The sequence below is a fragment of the Thermobia domestica genome, chromosome 5 (assembly GCF_964235325.1).
Source record: "Thermobia domestica chromosome 5, izTheDome1.hap1.1, whole genome shotgun sequence".
In the NCBI taxonomy this organism is placed as follows: Eukaryota; Metazoa; Arthropoda; class Insecta; order Zygentoma; family Lepismatidae; genus Thermobia; species Thermobia domestica.
In genome coordinates, this window is record NC_137458.1 from 75566683 (window position 1) to 75577159 (window position 10477).

The 10477-nt window shown below is 32.9% G+C and overlaps 2 pseudogenes; both read left to right on the forward strand.

Moving 5' to 3' along the window:
* Window positions 1–128: 128 nt before the first annotated feature.
* On the forward strand, window positions 129–6399 carry LOC145685140 (NADH-ubiquinone oxidoreductase chain 5 pseudogene; annotated as a pseudogene).
* On the forward strand, window positions 3237–4584 carry LOC145684660 (NADH-ubiquinone oxidoreductase chain 4 pseudogene; annotated as a pseudogene).
* Window positions 6400–10477: the final 4078 nt, after the last annotated feature.

Below are 10477 nucleotides of genomic sequence, written 5' to 3' on the forward strand. Positions count from 1 at the left end.
TTCTATCCTTTATTTAGAAAGTAGTACTTTAGTACGAAAGGACCAAGTACTAATAATATTTATTGTTGGAGAATAAAAATAATAGCCATTACTTTGGCAGATAAGTGCATTAGATTTAGGATCTAAGAATGGATGAATTGAGTCCAGGTAATAATGTATTATGATTATATTATAGGTGTGATTTCTTACTTGATTTTAATTATTTGTGTTTTAATTGGGGTTGCATTTTTGACTTTATTAGAACGAAGGGCTTTAGGTTATATTCAAATTCGGCGAGGTCCCAATAAGGTGGGTATTTGTGGTTTACATCAACCTTTTGCAGATGCAATTAAGTTATTTACTAAGGAACAAGTTTTTCCTACTATGTCTAACTATTATCCCTATTATTTAGCCCCGGTTTTTAGTTTATTTTTCTTTGTTAGTATGATTGAGAATTCCTTATTTAAGTGTTATGTTGACTTTTTCTTTAGGTTTGTTATTTTTTTTTGTGTTGCACAAGTATAGGCGTGTATACTGTAATAATTGCTGGTTGGTCTTCTAATTCTTCATACTCTTTGTTGGGAGGTCTTCGAGCAGTAGCGCAAACTATTTCTTATGAAGTTAGCTTGGCACTAATTTTGTTATCTTTTGTATTTTTGGCTGAAAGATACAGACTGCTGAGTTTTGGTTATTATCAAGAAGAGTTATGATTTTTATGAATTACGTTTCCTTTAGCATTAGTTTGATTTGCTTCTTGCTTAGCTGAAACTAACCGCACTCCCTTTGATTTCGCAGAGGGGGAGTCAGAACTTGTTTCCGGATTTAATATTGAATATAGAGCAGGAGGATTTCCTCTTATTTTTATGGCCGAATATGCTAGTATTTTGTTTATAAGAACTTTATTTAGTATCTTGTTTCTTGGGCATGATATTTTTTCTATTTTGTTTTTTTGTAGGGTAGTATTTATTTCTTTTGGGTTTATTTGAGTACGAGGGACATTACCTCGATTTCGGTACGATAAATAAATATATCTTGCTTGAAAGTGTTTTTTGCCTTTATCTCTTAATTATCTTTTATTTTTAGGAGGGATAAAGTTTCTCTTTATTTCTCTTTTAATTTAAGTGTATTAAATTGAGAATAAGTTCTTAGAGCTTTGCTCTGTTGTATGTTTTCAAAACATATGCTTATTCTCAGCCAAAGAACTAAGCCTTATTTAGTAAGAAATCTCATAAAGAGGAGAGGTAAGGTACAAATAGGAAATAAGCGAAATAAATAACTGTGAGAATTTGGCCCGTTAAGATATAAGGATCTTCTACTGGGCGGGCTCCAATTCAAGTTAAAAGGATTACTGTGCTAACTATAATTCAGAATATGATTTGATTAATGGGATAGAATTGTAAGCCTCGTATTTTTCTAGTATGGAAGAATGGCATAATTATTAAAATGAGGATTGATATTACTAAAGCAATAACTCCTCCAAGTTTATTAGGAATGGAGCGAAGAATAGCATAAGCAAATAAGAAGTATCATTCTGGTTGAATATGTACTGGTGTAACTAGAGGATTGGCTGGAGTGAAGTTTTCAGGATCTCCGAGTATATAAGGATTTCAGAGGGTGAGTAATATTAAAGCTGCTATTATAGTTAGGAAGCCAATAGTGTCCTTAGTTGAAAAATAAGGGTGAAAGGGAATTTTATCTTGATTTCTATTAAGGCCAAGGGGGTTGTTAGATCCTGTTTGATGAAGGAATAGAAGATGTACTATTGATATAGCGGCCACAATGAAGGGTAAGAGAAAATGGAAAGCAAAGAATCGATTTAAAGTAGCATTATCTACGGCGAAGCCCCCTCAAATTCATTGTACTAGTATTGTCCCTAGGTAAGGGATAGCTGATAGTAGATTTGTAATGACTGTAGCACCTCAGAAAGATATTTGACCTCAAGGTAGTACGTAGCCTACAAAAGCGGTTGCTATTACTAAAAGTAGAATAGCAACCCCTACTCTTCAAGTATGAAGATAAAGATAAGAGCCATAGTATATTCCTCGGCCGACATGTAAGTAAAGGCAAATGAAGAAAAATGATGCTCCATTAGCATGTAAGGTGCGTAAAAGCCAGCCAAAATTTACATCTCGGCAGATGTGAATTACTCTATTGAAGGCTAATTCAATACCTGATATATAATGTATTGCTAGGAATAGACCTGTGGCAATTTGAATAATTAAGCACAAGCCGAGAAGAGAGCCGAAATTTCATCAGTATGAGATGTTAATAGGAGCTGGAAGATCTACTAAGGCGTTGTTAGCAATTTTAAAAAGGGGGTGATGTAAACGAATTGGTGTTGACATATGACTTAGAGGGCCGAAGGGGACCTTGATATAATGAAGTAATTTTTACCACTGCAATTAATGTAATAAATAGGTATGTCGCTAATATAATAGTATTCATTAGGATTGATGTTATATAAAATTTTATACCAGGAATTTCTTGGTAATTAGTTGTATAGTGATGTGGATCTGGCAATGAAATTATATTTGGTAGTAGAAGGGGGTCGATAATTATTATAGTAATTAGGAGCAATGGAACTAGGAAAATTAGTAGAAAAAGATTAGGTGTTAAGGTAAATATTTCATTAGATGCTAGTCTTGTAACATAAATAAATAGAACTAATATACTCCCTAGAAAAACTAAGAAGAGAATGTAGGAAAATCAAGGAGATTCTCTTATAGTTGAGATAGTTAAGCAGGTAGCAATAGTGTTGACAATGAGTATTAGTCCTATTGATAGGGGGTGAGATATTTGAATTAGAATAAATCTTAAAACTACTAAAATTATAAGTAATATTCAGGTTATTTTAATTTCAAGAGGTAGTTTATTAAAATATTAGTTTTGGGGACTAAAGATAAGTTAATACTTTCTCTTGATGCTTTTAGAATTTTATTCATTAACGTTTTAATTAAACTATAAAAGCTTATGAAAATATTATTTATTTTGTTTTCTTGTTTTCTAGTTATTTTAGGAATAGCTTGTTTTGTTATTCAACGTAAGCATTTATTGATAGTCTTATTAAGAGTTGAGTTTATTGTGTTGATAAGTTTTTTACTTTTGTCTTATTCTTTGGGTAGCTTATATGTTGAGAATTATTTTTGTTTATTATTTTTAACTTTTAGTGTTTGTGAGGGCAGTCTAGGTTTATCAATTTTAGTGTCTATTGTTCGAACTCATGGAGGTGATTATTTAAATTCTTTAGTTGTATTACGATGCTAAAATATTTAATGTTTATGTTGTTTTTAATACCTTTGGGCTTTAATTTTAAATTATGGTGAGTTGTTCAGTTTTGTCTTATTAGAGTTTGTTTTTTATTTATAATAAGAAATAGTATGGGACTAGTTCCTTGGGAGGTGGGCTATTACCTGTGAAGAGATAGCTTGAGATATTCGTTGATTTTATTAAGTATTTGAATTGTTATTCTTATAATTATGGCTAGAGAGGGGGTGTTAAGAAGTTCATTTTATAGTACGAGTTTTATTAGTTTAGTTTTATTATTACTTATGTTACTCTATTTGAGATTTTCTTCCTCTAGATTATTTATGTTTTATTTTTTTTGAGGGCTCATTAATTCCTACATTATTTTTAATTTTGGGCTGAGGTTATCAGCCTGAACGAGTGCAGGCAGGGATATACTTGTTGTTTTATACTTTATTTGCTTCACTGCCACTTTTGATTGGTATTTTTTATTTAGAGTATGTTAGGGGTAGTTTATTAATAATTAATATGAGAAGTGTAATAGATTTGGGAGTTACATATTATATATGATATTTTGCTTTAGTTGTTGCTTTTTTAATTAAAATACCTATATTTCTGGTTCATCTTTGATTACCTAAGGCACATGTTGAGGCGCCCGTAAGTGGTTCAATAATTTTGGCGGGGGTTTTATTGAAATTAGGAGGATATGGGTTATTGCGTATTCTATATTTTGTAGAAAATGTAGCTGTGAGTATAAATTTAATTTGGTTTGGTATTAGAGTTGTAGGTATTTGATCGGTTAGATTAGTGTGCTTACGACAAGTTGATGTAAAGTCTTTAATTGCCTATTCTTCTGTTGCTCATATAGGGTTAGTGTTAATAGGGTTATTAACGATGGGATTATGAGGATTTAGAGGTGCTCTTACACTAATAATTGCCCATGGTCTATGTTCTTCGGGTTTATTTTGTCTTGCAAATATTTCTTATGAGCGCTTAGGGAGTCGAAGACTATTAATTAATCGGGGAATATTATCTTTTATGCCGAGTCTAGGGCTTTGATGATTTTTATTAAGAATTGCTAATATGGCGGCACCACCAACATTAAATTTATTAGGAGAAATTAGTCTATTAAATAGAATAGTTGGTTGATCTTGATTGAGTATGTTAGGATTGGCTTTACTATCTTTTTTTAGAGCTGCTTATAGACTGTATTTATATTCATATACTCAACATGGAATGCCTTATTCTAATTTATATTCTTGTTGAGGAGGAAGTGTGCGAGAATACTTATTATTGATGTTACACTGATTACCTTTAAATTTATTGATCTTTTTTGCAGGACCGAGATTTCTATGGATATAGATGCTTGAGTAGTTTAAAATAAAATTTTAGTTTGTGGAACTAAAGAAGGTTTATTACCCTTAGGCCATGGTTTGACCTTTCTCAATTTGTGTGACTAGTTTTGCCCTTTTAAGTAGAATGAGTGTTTTTTTTACTTCTTATAGGTTTGAATTTTTTAATTAATAGATATAGTGTATTTATTGAGTGAGAAGTTATTTCTTTTAATAGAAATAAAATTGTTATGACTCTTCTATTTGACTGAATGTATTTATATTTATAAGATTTGAACTTTATATTTCTAGAATGGTAATTTATTACAGTGGGCAGTATATAGGATCTGAACGATATCTTAATCGATTTATTATACTTGTATTAATATTTGTTCTTTCAATAGTTTTATTAATTATTTCTCCTAATTTAATTAGAATTCTCCTTGGGTGAGATGGATTGGGCTTAGTTTCATATTGTTTAGTTATTTATTATGAAAATGTGCGATCTTATAACGCTGGTATGTTAACCGCGCTTTCTAATCGTATTGGAGATGTAGCAATTTTATTAGCTATTGCTTGAATACTAAATTATGGAAGTTGAAATTATGTTTTTTATTTGCATAGAGTTTTAAATAATAATGAGATAATAATTATCTCTAGCTTAATTATTCTGGCAGCAATAACAAAGAGTGCACAAATTCCTTTTTCTGCATGGTTGCCGGCGGCGATAGCCGCTCCTACACCAGTATCAGGATTAGTACATTCTTCTACACTTGTGACTGCTGGGGTTTACTTGTTAATTCGGTTTAGAGACGTTTTATTAAGTGTTTATGCAGGCGATGTATTACTTTTACTATCAGGGCTGACAATATTTATAGCTGGTATTGGTGCTAATTATGAATATGATTTGAAGAAGATTATTGCTTTATCTACTCTAAGTCAGCTTGGTCTCATAATAATAATTTTATCCATGGGATTTCCTGTATTGGCTTTTTTTCACCTATTGACACATGCTTTATTTAAGGCATTACTTTTTTTATGTGCAGGAGCAATTATTCATGGTGTAGGAGATACACAAAATATTCGTAGAATAGGAGCACTTGTAAGTCAGATGCCCCTTACTTTATCTTGTTTAAATGTAGCTAACTTGGCTTTATGTGGAATACCATTTTTAGCTGGCTTTTATTCTAAGGACTTAATTTTGGAGATTTCTTCTTTGTCTTTAATTAATGTAGTCAGCTTTTTCTTATTATTTTTTTCTACGGGCCTAACTGTATGTTATTCAGTACGTTTAAGATTTTATTTGACAGGTAAGGGCTTTGGGGGCACTAATATTCATTCTATTAGTGATAATGAAGGTTGGACTATGTGTAAGGGAATATTAGGATTAGTAGTGATAGCAATTTTAGGGGGTGCAACATTAAGTTGATTAATTTTTCCTACTGTTAACTGTGTTGTTTTACCTTTATATCTAAAAATAGGTGCATTAATTGTAAGTGTTGTAGGTTTGTGAGTTGGTATCTTACTATCAAGTTATTCTATTGGGCAGCCTTTAATGTGTATGAAGTTTTATTTTAACTCTACAATAATAGGAAGCATATGATTTTTACCTTACCTATCAACAAATTATATTATGAAATTCCCTTTATATATAGGGGGAGTATATTATAATAATATTGATCAAGGATGGAGAGAGTGTCTAGGCGCTCAAGGCATCTATAGTAGTTTTAAGGATGGTTCAATATTAATTCAACAATCACAAGACAATTTATTTAAAATGTATTTATTAATTTTTTTTATTTTTTATAATTTTCCTTTGTTTCTTTATATTTGTATATTTAGGTAGCTTATATTGAAAGCATAGTATTGAAGATACTAAGAAGAATTATATTCCCTAAATAATACTCCCTGAGAGTACTCTCTTTTTTACCTCGAAAAGGTAATGTAATATTTATACTAAGGGGGTATAAATACCTTAGTATATATACCTTAGTATAATATATAAGAGATTATTTATATTAAGAGATGTTAACGGTCTAACCCGCTAAAGATAAAAGTTAGCAGCTTCTTCTTGATTAATTTCACATCTCCTTAGTTGGGGTAGAGAATAAACCCAATGATATCATTAACAGTGAAATGCCTCTTTTTGGCTTCAACTAACAAGTAGGGGCCAAGGGGCCAGAGGCTCAGGTCGAAACTGAGTGCAATCATTTGCTTCCTACTTTGAGATAAGTTGATAGCAACACCTTTTGGATGCAAAACCAAATATTATAGTTAACTATTATCCCGTTTCATTAGTCAGCTCATGTTAGGGACCCTTGATTTCATTCGTGGTAAAGGCCTATTAGGAGGATTACTAGGAATACTAGTCTAACTAGAGATCAGGATAGTGTATTAGTGTTGTTAATAGTAATTGTTATTGGTAATAGGAGGGCAATTTCTACGTCGAAGATAAGAAAAATTACGGCAATGATGAAGAATCGTAGGGAGAAAGGAATTCGGGCTGAAGATTTAGGATCAAATCCGCACTCAAAGGGGGAGTTTTTTTCTCGATCGTTAATAACTTTCTTAGAAAGAAGAGTTGAAATAGCTATAACGATTAAGCAAATAATAATAGTTAGTAAACCGGTTCTTAACACTGTATTAATTGCCTATTTCATTTAATGATCTTTTTGATTGGAAGTCAAATATACTGCATATATTAAATAGGCTTAACCTCCTCACCAATAAATAGAGATGTAAAGGAATAATCATACTACATCCACAAAATGTCAATATCAAGCAGCGGCTTCAAATCCAAAGTGGTGAGTAGGAGAGAAATGTGATAAAAGATGGCGTAATAAGCAAGTGGCTAGGAATGTGGAACCAATAATAACGTGAAGACCGTGGAAGCCTGTTGCTATGAAAAATGTTGAGCCATAAACAGCATCTGCGATGGTGAATGGTGCTTCATAATATTCGTATGCTTGTAGAGCAGTAAAATATAGGCCTAGGAGGATTGTGAATAGTAACCCTTGTGTGGCTTGGGTGTGATTGCTCTCTATTAGTCTGTGATGAGCTCATGTTACGGTAACTCCTGAGGCCAGTAGAATTGCCGTATTAAGAAGAGGAATGTGTATTGGGTTAAATGGTACAATGCCTGCTGGAGGTCAGAAAGATCCAATTTCTACTGTTGGTGCTAGTCTACTATGGAAGAAGGCCCAGAAGAATGAGACAAAAAAGAATACTTCAGAAATAATAAATAAAATTATACCTCACCGAAGACCTAATGTAACTTGTATAGTGTGTAATCCTTGATATGTTCCTTCTCGAGTTACATCTCGTCATCATTGAATTATAGTTAGTAGTGTGATTAGTATGCCTAGGAAAAATAGAGAGGGATCAATTTGGTGAAATCATTTAGTAAGTCCTGTAGTTGTAATTAAGGCGCCTAAGGCTCCAGTAAGTGGTCAAGGGCTTTGATCAACAAGGTGGTAAGGATGATTTTGTGGTGCTGACATAAGTAACTTCTCTTGAGTATAATGTAACTAGAACTGCAAATACATATGATTGAATTACTGCGACGGCAGATTCTAATATTAGGAGGGCAATTTGTCCGATTATTAGTAGGGAGAGTATGGAGAGAGATAAAGAAGGGCCTGTATTACCTAGTAAGGTTAAGAGAAGATGTCCTGCAATTATGTTTGCTATTAATCGAACAGCTAAAGTTCCGGGCCGAATGATGTTGCTAATTATTTCAATACATACTATGAATGGCATGAGAGGGGCTGGAGTTCCAGAAGGAACGAGGTGGGCAAATATGTGTTGGGTGTGATTGATTCAGCCATAGATTATGAAGCTTATTCAAAGAGGGAGGGCGAGAGTTAGTGTAAAGGTTAGGTGACTAGAGCTAGTAAATACGTAGGGAAATAGACCTATAAAATTTTTAAACAAGATGAAGGAGAATAAAGAAATAAATAGGAAGGTTCTTCCTTGATAACTAGTAGGGCCGAGAATAGTTTTGAATTCCTTATGGAGAGTTAAGGTAATTTTATTTCATAGAATGTTTGGTCGTCCTGGTAAGAATCAGAATGGAATTGGAATAATTAGAAGTCCAATTACTGTTCTAAGTCAGTTAAATGATATGTTTATAATTGAAGTAGAGGGATCAAAAGTTGAAAAAAGGTTTGTTATCACTTTCAATTTATAGTTGTTTTCTTGATATTAGTGTCACTTAAGGAAGGATCGGGGGTATTTGAATTAAAATATATAATAGATGCAAATAGAAGGTAACATAGGGAAAATATAATAAATAAGATAAGTCATTTTAGGGGAGATATTTGTGGAATAGAAAAATACTATTGAGTAGTAATTTAAGCTTGACATGCTTACGTTATAATTTAACTAATTTTTCCATTGGAAGTAATTGTTATTTTACTATCTTTTGGTTTAAGAGACCATTGCTTACTTTCAGCCATCCAATGAAAGTTCTTGTATTATTTTTGTTATTCATTTAATGAATACTGAATGAGGGCAGGCTTCAACAACAATTGGTATGAAACTGTGATTTGCACCACAGATTTCTGAACATTGACCAAAGAATAGACCTGTACGTGTAATGTTGGCTGCTACTTGATTTAAGCGTCCTGGGGTAGCATCCGCCTTAATACCAAAGGCGGGTATGGCCCATGAGTGAAGAACATCGGCGGCGGTAATTAGGATACGAATATCAATGTTAATGGGTAATACAATACGATTGTCTACATCTAATAGACGAAATGAATTGGGATTTATTTCATTAATAGGAATTATGTAAGAATCAAATTCTGTTAAAGAGAAGTCAGAGTATTCATAACTTCAGTATCATTGATGCCCAATTGTTTTAAGGGTGATTGCTGGTTGATGAATTTCATCTAGTAGGTATAGGAGTCGTAAAGATGGGAGAGCAATGAAGATTAGCGTAATGGCAACCGAGATTGTTCAAATAGTTTCTAGAGTTTGTCCTTCTAACAAGTTGCGGTTAATATATGTGTTTGGTAGAAGAGAGGCTAGTAGATAACCTACAAGGACTGTGATTATGGTCACAATGAGTATTGTATGATCATGAAAAAATGTTATTTGTTCTATTACAGGGGATGCTGCATCTTGAAGACCTAGCTGATTTCAAATGGCCATTTCTAAGGAAGACAATCATTCTTATATTTGGGGCTTAGGCCCAATGCACTTATCTGCCACCTTAGAAGTTTGTTAGTAAGGGAAGTTCTGCATAACTATGTTCTGCAGGGGGCAGGTTTTGAAATCACTCTAGAGATGTTGTTTGTTGATCTGAAAAGATTACTGGTCGAGCTCTTGCGAAGGCTTCTCATAAAATAATTACAAGTACTAAGACAGCGATGAAAGAGAGGAATGAGCCAATACTTGATACTATATTTCATGTAGTATAAGCGTCTGGGTAATCTGAATATCGACGGGGCATTCCTCTTAGTCCTAAAAAATGTTGAGGGAAGAATGTGATATTTACTCCTATAAATATTACTAAGAATTGAATTTTTAATCATGTAGGGTTTATTGTTGTTCCTCTAAATAAAGGAAATCAATGAATAAGTCCTGCTATGATAGCGAATACGGCACCTATAGATAGTACATAGTGAAAATGTGCTACTACATAGTAGGTGTCGTGGAGAACAATATCTAAAGATGAGTTTGCTAGTACGACTCCTGTGAGACCACCTACGGTAAATAGGAAAATGAAGCCTAAGGTTCATAAGATTGAAGGTGAATAAGTTATTTGTGCCCCATGAAGTGTGGCGATTCATCTAAATACCTTAATTCCTGTAGGGACAGCAATGATTATTGTGGCTGCAGTAAAGTAAGCGCGAGTGTCAACGTCTATGCCAACAGTGAACATATGGTGAGCCCATACAATAAATCCTAAGAATCCAATT